Raw genomic sequence first — 8,155 nt, forward strand, 5'->3', positions numbered from 1 at the left:
GCTTTGTAGTTCTTTAGGGGAAAAAAAAAAAAAAACCAGTACATATTAACAACCTGAACCACTGTGTACTCTACCTAAGGCCAGCAGAAATGCCTGTGATTGGGTGGCAGGGAATAAGGTCCTCCCTATAAACAGGCTGCCAGCCAGGCTGGCAGAAATTATCCATGCTCATGACGAACACCCTGTGCACTCTAATCCCAAACACGCCAACTCCATGACGACCCTCCACTGAGTCCCCTGCAAATGTTCTCTGGAGCTGATCCTTCTCAGTTGAAATGCTGAGCTAGAATCCAATGCAGTAACAAACCCACACTCACTAACCTTGTTTTAAATGCATCTTTACTAATTATAGCCGCATAGGGCCTTGAAGCCCTTACTACCTGTAATTTTAGGAGCTGGAGATAATTACTACCCGGCAAAGTTTAGTTTTTGTCGAAAGTACCACATAAATAAGAATTGAACGTGCACAGATTTTGCTCCAGAATGTTCAACACTAAATTTTGTTTTTAATTTCTTACCCAGCAACCAATTATCTACAGAAACTCAGAAGTTTGCAGAGCTTTAAGAAAGGAGAGCTGTCTCTCTCACCTAGGATTTGAGATCCTTTCAGAGCATTTGTGAACAGCCTAATCTATGCTCTCTATTAAAAAACAAAACAGGGGCGCCTGGGTGGCTCAGTTGGTTGAGTGGCCGACTTCGGCTCAGGTCACGATCTCACAGTCCGTGAGTTCGAGCCCCGCATCAGGCTCTGTGCTGACAGCTCGGAGCCTGGAGCCTGTTTCGGATTCTGTGTCTCCCTCTCTCTGACCCTCCCCCGTTCATGCTCTGTCTCTCTCTGTCTCAAAAATAAATAAACGTTAAAAAAAAATATTAAAATAAAAAACAACAACAGCAAAACAAAGGACTCCTGAGTAGCTCAGTAGGTTAAGCGTCTGACTTCAGCTCAGATCATGATCTCCCAGTTTGTGAGTTCAAGCTCTGCATCGGGCTCTGTGCTAACAGCTAAGAGCCTGGAGCCCACTTCAGATTCTGTGTCTCCCTTTCCCTCTGCCCCTCCCGTACTCACACTCTGTCCCGCTCTCTCCTGCAAAAATAAACATTAAAAAATATTAATAAAAATTAAAAAATAAAAAGCAAAACAAAAACCCCATACAATGCCATAAAATTTCCCTTGGGATGACAAGCCCACGGGGCTCTTCAGTCTAACATCACACGTCATCTAGTAAAGGAAAATGACAAATCAATCCAGACCTGAGAAGACTGGATGTTAGAAAAATAGGGCACTGAAAACATAATTTCTCAATCAGCTCTGCTTAAGAGGTACCCAGAGCAGCCTCTGTTTTCTCTCTGTAAAGTGAAGCCACTGCCACCTGCCTCTCAGGCAGGAATAGACTCAGAGCTGCAGCAGACAAGTGTTGAGCACACTACCTGGCACTTGGAAGGGGATCCAGAAACAAACAGTCACTCCTCTTACAACCCTGGCATTATTAGCCCACTGGGTCAGCTCTTTGGAAACCACCGTCCTGAGGGACCACAGTGTGAAGTCCAGTTTTCAGTCTGTCCAAGGAAACATGAGCTGAAGTGACAGAATGATGAAGAATGAATGTCGCCTACTGGCTAGAGCTGCAGACAGGAACCAAACCTCTGGGTCTACAAGTCCAACAGCTGCCTCTTAAACTTGGCACCATGGGGCTCCCATCCCAGTGCCACGGGAGAGGCAGCCACTCCTGTTATATTCACAGTTACCACCCAGCCACATTCTCTACCCGCTTCCCAGCCACAGGTACTACCCTCACACTGCTTGGTTAAGCACCCCCTTTAAGCAAATGCATCTGGCAGAATCCGGCCTCCTCTTTCCTCACTCCCCACTACTTTCTCAGCATGACCTTCCCTCCCTGTCGGAAAAGTATGTGAAGCCAGTCATTTAAAATTTGATATAGAACCTAATAAATTCTAACTTAAACCCAAGCAAAGCTGTAACAAAGAACCCAGAAGGCATTTATCCAGGTGAGGCTAGCTAGGGGCTACCTGGCCACCCGCCCCCCCCCCCCCGCCGCCCCAGTTCCTTGCGCTCCCTGTGATCCTAAGACCTCCCAACTTACCGAAGCCCCCAGTTTTCACCTCCACCAGATGTAAGCTCCATCAAGTCAGGGGCCGTACCCTGTTCACCAAGAACTCAATGAGGAATGCAGAGCTTTGCCAGTAAGAGGGGCTGTATAAGTATTTGTTAAAGGAGTGAACAAAGAAATGAAATGACACTGTGTCATTTCAAAACTTGGTGTGAATTTAAGATGAAGCATCGTCTCCCCCAGGGATACTGGTTGGGGGGCTGACAGGCAACACTGCCTGACAGAGGAAGGTAAAGGCAAGTTGGAACCGGGGTGTTTGATTACAAACTTCAATAAGCTTCCCCTACACCAAAGGCCATCAACCGTGGTGATATTCCCATCACATCCTTTTTTCCCCCCCATTTCCATTTTCAAAGTCGTCATGCCATAACTTGTTTCTTGATAACAGGAATGTCATGTGACAGAATAAAATAAGCACTTGGTCATTCAGGGAAAATTACCCAATTTTCAATTCCCTTGAACTTTGGTTTTCTCTGCTGATGCCAACCTCTTAGCCACTGCACTGCCCTTTAGTGCCAGGATCAGAGGGGAAAAGAAAGGAGAAGCTCACAATCAGCTGGTTTTTTCTTTAATTTTTTTTAACATTTTATTTATTTTTGAGACAGAGAGAGACAGAGCGTGAACAGGGGAGGGTCAGAGAGAGGGAGACACCGAATCTGAAGCAGGCTCCAGGCTCCCAGAGGTCAGCACAGAGCCTGACGTGGGGCGTGAACCCACGAACCGCGAGATCATGACCTGAGTTGAAGTCGGACGCTTAACCGACTGAGCCACCCAGGTGCCCCACAAAATCAGCTGGTTTTTTTAAAGGTCGACGGCACCTCTTACATAAACAGGTTTCAGGGAGAAAGGGAGTGAAGAAAGCATTACATTTCTTTAACCACCCCCACTCCCCAACACTACAAGCAGGTTATCTGTCCCTAAAGACAGAAAAAAGGGGAAACCAATAGGGCAGTCTACTCTTAACACAAATCAAGGATCACACTGCTGAGGGCCTTATACCCTTTCCCTAAACGAAGAAGCCCCTCATTATTAGCTTTCTTGTTTTTTTTCACTCCCAATCACTTTAGAATATCAGAGCTTAGAGGGGCGCCTGGGTAGTTCAGTTGGTTAAGCGACCGACTCGGCTCAAGTCTCATGGTTCATGAGTTCCAGCCCAGCGTTGGGCTCCATGCTGACAGCTCAGAGCCTGGAGCCTGCTTCAGATTCTGTGTTTCCGTCTCTCTCTTTGTCCCCTGCTCATACTCTGTCTCTCTCAAAAATTAAAAAAACAAAACAAAAAAAAAAAAAAAACGTCGGAGCTTAGCTGTTATCCCAAAGTAAGAAATGTTTCAATAAATCTGTTTAGATCCACAGTTACAACCACTTTTCCTTTCTTTTTTTTTTTTTTTATTTGGCCAGAATGTAGTATTATATTCACAGTGTAAGTATTGCTATTCAAGTGCAACTTTTCAGACACCGAGAGTTCAACTAGCATCCTCAAATAAACATTTTCCCCAAAAATGGTGACAAGATTAGAAAGGTTACAATCCATACAATACCAAAATAAGCTAGCCTTCATTTTGTTGGCCTGGTCCAAGAACAAGAAAAAAAAATCAACGGTAGGAAAACATTTTCCATATGGTCTTGTTCCCCAAAGGTTGAGGATTCAGGTCAGGGGCCACCCTGTGAGACCATGCACTCCACATAACCTCCATTCTCAAGCCAAGACAATTAAGACCGCTCCCACAGCGGCCCCATTTCCAGCAATTGAACACCGGCATAGGAACAGGGTATGGTAGTGGAAGGTGGGAAAAAGAAAACCCAACTTGCAAAGCTATACAACTTTCTATTTTTTAAATTCAATATCCTTTTCGACTTTTGTTAGGGGCTAGAAATGAATGCAAATGCATCTCCATCTCTAGAGAGCATTCTCTTAAAAGTCACATCACTGATACGAAAAACTCAAGGGGGCCAGTCAGGACCTCAGAAAAAATAAAATCCCCTGGTTTGTGGCCAGATAGCAACATCCAGGTAGGAATTTAATACAGACATCATACTTGGATGATGACAGGAGACTGTCAAAATAACATGGACACTGTAAACACACTTTTTAAATAAAATATAATCACATTTAGTATATATATATTAGTATATATATATACATATCTATATACATATATATATATACCCATATTCAATTTTTCCTTAGTCATATTCCCCTATCATTTTTAAGATCATCCAAAAGTGGCTAAGGACTCACCCCAGATGTGCATTGCTATGGTTAAGGCACCAACCCCGTAACTCAGATATTCTATCAGCAAGAAATATACACTGTGTTATATCTGCTGGGCTTAATCACACAATAGGAAAAAGCTTTACTCACAAAAGCACACACATTAACTTGACAAAATCAACCACAAAACCTTAAGGATCTTCTTAGCTTGCTTTCCTGAAAGACAAATCCTCACACGAAAGCAAAATCATTACACCTGTAGCAGAGGGGCTCCGAAAGTTAATGGATTCCTGAAGTATTTTTCCTGTTTTTAATCTGAAATCCTTTCCAAATAGGACAAGTCACACTATCACTTTGTTTTTGCTGAATAGGACAACACTGTATTATAACCTTGATCCTGCAAGGACTTTGTGGCTTTAATTCCTACACTCCCACCTCCTTGGCAGAAAGTGCCCAGGCAATATTTACTGTAAACAGGCAGAAACAAAGCATACTCCAGAAAAAGTCACCCTCTGAAGTCCAAGGTTGGAAAGCACAAAAAAAACAGGCTCTCCAGGTAGAGAGGTGGCCTACAGAAGGCAGAATCAAGCGTTCCTGAGAGGAGTTCTGTTAGTACCGATCATTCTTTAGTAGTTCAACAAGACGCAAGCCTCAAGTGTGGCCGTACATTGCAATCACCTGGCTTTTTAATTCCATCATCCAGGCTGCCCTCCGACCCGACCCACTGAATCAGGATCTCTAGAGGTGGGACACAGGCATCAGTATTTAAAAAAAAAACAAAACAAAACAAAACAAAAAAAAAACCTCTCTAGACGTGCAGCCAAGTTTGGGAACCAATGCCCCAAAAGAATTCCCAACGTGTTTCGAACAGCGTATTGTGAACAGCGCTGGAAGGGCAGTGCTTCCGTGGGTATAATAAGTATACAAAGTTTTTAAAAATCCTGTGTAACTCCAACCTGATAGCCAAGCACCTGTCTCGGGGCCAAACAGTGATGCAACTTGGAAAAGTCCCTTGGAAAGCGAGGCTCTGTGCTCTAAGAGAGGCGGGGGCCTTTAGGGAAGACCTGTCGGGACGGGGAGGGCCAGCCACGGCCGCAGCCCTTTCTTCGCAAGGGCCGGTCTGAACGAGCACGCCGAGAAATTAAGTCAAACAGGGTGGGACTGGGGCTGAAGGGCTCCGTGTGGCGCCCTGGCTCACTCGCAGCTGTCACAGGAACCCGGGGGTCGAGGCAGGGTGCGAAGGCTGCCGATCCCTCTTCCTCTGCGGGGAGGCCCCGAGGCCCTGCCCCAGCCCCGACGCCGCTCCCCCCAGGAGTCCCCACCATATGTTCCGCACGGCGGCCGGCCGCGCGGCGGGCTGGAGCCGCGAGCGCACCTTCCAGCCCCGGCCCCCGCGCGCCTGGCGGCGGGCGCTGCACGGCCCCCGAGCACCTGGCGGAGCCCCAGCCGCTCCGGCCCCGCCGCCTCGGAGACGCCTCTGCCCCGGGCCCGCGCCCGCTCCCGCCTCACTCACCGCCGCCCGGGTCCCGCTCGCGCCGCAGCCAGCAGAGCCCGGCCCAAGTGCAGGAGCCACGGCGCCGCCAGGAGGCCGGGCGAGCCCGCCCCGCCCTCCGGGGAGGAGGGGCAGGGGGCCGCGCGGGGGCGAGACCCGCCCGGGCGGCCGCGGGCGGGCTCGCCCCTCGCTGCCCGCCCCGCCTCGGCCCCTCGCGCCGCCCACCGCCCTTCTGCACCCTCATCCAGCTGGCCGCACGAGCCGTCCCGCGCCGGCATCTCGTCCCGCCGCACCTCACGCCTCACACCCCTCTCCTGCGACGCTTTGTCCTCACCCTGCCCGGGATCGGAATGTCCTCCCACCTCCCCTCCACCACTGCCGGGTGTCTTTCTCTCCGAGCCTCCAGCTTCCCAAATTTCGGGTTTCGCAGCCCCCCACCCTGGCCTGTCTCTAACTCGGGGGCCTGGAGCCCAGTTTTCGCTTTACCCTTCCCTGCAGCCCTTCGACCCCAACTGAGCAGAAACTTTAAAGTGTAACCTTTCTTCCATCGCAATCAACTCAACAAACATTAATTGAGCACCTAGTATGTCTAGACACTGGTGGAGGGGGATCAGATAGGTGCCGCTTACAAACTTACAATAATAAAAGTCTGTCCCTGCCAGCGAGGCAGGGGGGTGAGGTACCCAGGACACACAGCTGATGGTAGTAAGACTGGGATTGGAAACTAGATTTCTAGCATCGAGTTTTGGCCCATTCCAGGGGAAACGTCAGGATGCCCCTGACCAGCTGTGAGAGCTTGAGACCAAGTGTGAAATGAAGAGCGGGATATACCTAGCCCGCCAGGTTGGGAAGGTTGCCTGAGAAAACATGGAAATGTCACACAACTGGTACTTAATAAGTGAACAGTTGCTGACATACTGAATGAAATAGACACTCGAAAACTCAATAATTTCAAGTAACAATATAAAAGGCATGGGGCGCCTGGGTGGCGCAGTCGGTTAAGCGACCGACTTCAGCCAGGTCACGATCTCGCGGTCCGGGAGTTCGAGCCCCGCGTCAGGCTCTGGGCTGATGGCTCGGAGCCTGGAGCCTGTTTCCGATTCTGTGTCTCCCTCTCTCTCTGCCCCTCCCCCATTCATGCTCTGTCTCTCTCTGTCCCAAAAATAAATAAAAACGTTGAAAAAAAATAAATAAAAGGCATTAAATAGTAATAATGGAAAAAATGTATTTGCCAACTATGTACCTGATAAGGGATTCATATCCAAACTATATAAAGAACTCCTACAATGCGATAACAAAAAAAACAAAAAAGCTGATTTAAAAATGAGCAGAGGATCTGCTCTGATTTTTTCAAAGAAGACTTACAGATGGCCAACAGATACATGAAAAGATGCTCAACATCACTCTGCAAAGGACATCAGAGAAATGCAAATCAAAACCACGATGAGATATCACCTCACACCTGTCAGAATGGCTACTCTCAAAAAGACAAGAAACAAAGTGTTGGTGCAGATGTAGTGAAAAGAGAACCCTTGTGCAGTTGGGAATGTAAAGTGGTGCAACCATTACAAAAAAACAATACGGCAGTTCTACAAAAATTTATGAAAAGAATTACCATATGATCCAGCAATTCCACTTTTGGGTATTTATCTGAAGAAAATGAAAAACACTAACTCAAAAGATATATGCACCCCTTTGTTTACTGTAGCATTATTTATAATAGCCAAGATATGGAAGCAACCTAAGTGGCCATCAATGGATGAATAGATCAAGACAATGTGACATATATATATATAACATATACAAATGTATATATGAATAAATTATATATATATATGAATTTTATTTCAGCCATAAAAAAAAAAAGGAGGAAACCTTGCCATTTGCAATGACATGCACGGCGCTTGAGGGCAGTATGCTAAGTGAAATAAGTCCGAGAAAGACACTACCATATGATCTCACTTATGTGTGGAATCTAAAAAAAAAAAACAAAAGGAGCTCATGGACACAGAGAACAGATTGATGGTTGCCAGAGATGGGGAGTGGGGGGTAGTAAAATGATTGAAAGGAATCAAAAGGTGCAAGCATCTAGTTATTATATAAGTCATGCGGATGTCAGGTACAGCATGGTGACTATAGTTAATACTGTACTGCATATTTGAGAGTAGCCAAAAGACTAAATCTTAAAAGTTCTCACCACACACACAAAAGTCTTTGAAACTGGATGTTAACTAGACATATTGTGGTGATCATCTCACAACACAAATATCGAATCATCATGTTGCACGCATATTAGAAAGGGGAACGGGGCCAGACAGATGC

General features: G+C 46.8%; 1 protein-coding gene across 3 annotated transcripts in view; it reads right to left on the reverse strand.

The window, feature by feature from the left end:
- Positions 1-5,903, reverse strand: part of CGNL1 (cingulin like 1) — a 156,221-nt gene extending 150,318 nt beyond the window's left edge. For all 3 annotated transcript variants that reach the window (XM_030318098.2, XM_030318097.2, XM_030318095.2), the window contains exon 1: positions 5,855-5,903. The gene's annotated coding sequence lies outside the window, so the exon portion shown is untranslated. The remainder of the gene's footprint in view (positions 1-5,854) is intronic.
- Between the last annotated feature and the right edge of the window lie 2,252 nt (positions 5,904-8,155).

Source organism: Lynx canadensis, chromosome B3 (assembly GCF_007474595.2).
Source record: "Lynx canadensis isolate LIC74 chromosome B3, mLynCan4.pri.v2, whole genome shotgun sequence".
NCBI classification, from domain to species: domain Eukaryota; kingdom Metazoa; phylum Chordata; class Mammalia; order Carnivora; family Felidae; genus Lynx; species Lynx canadensis.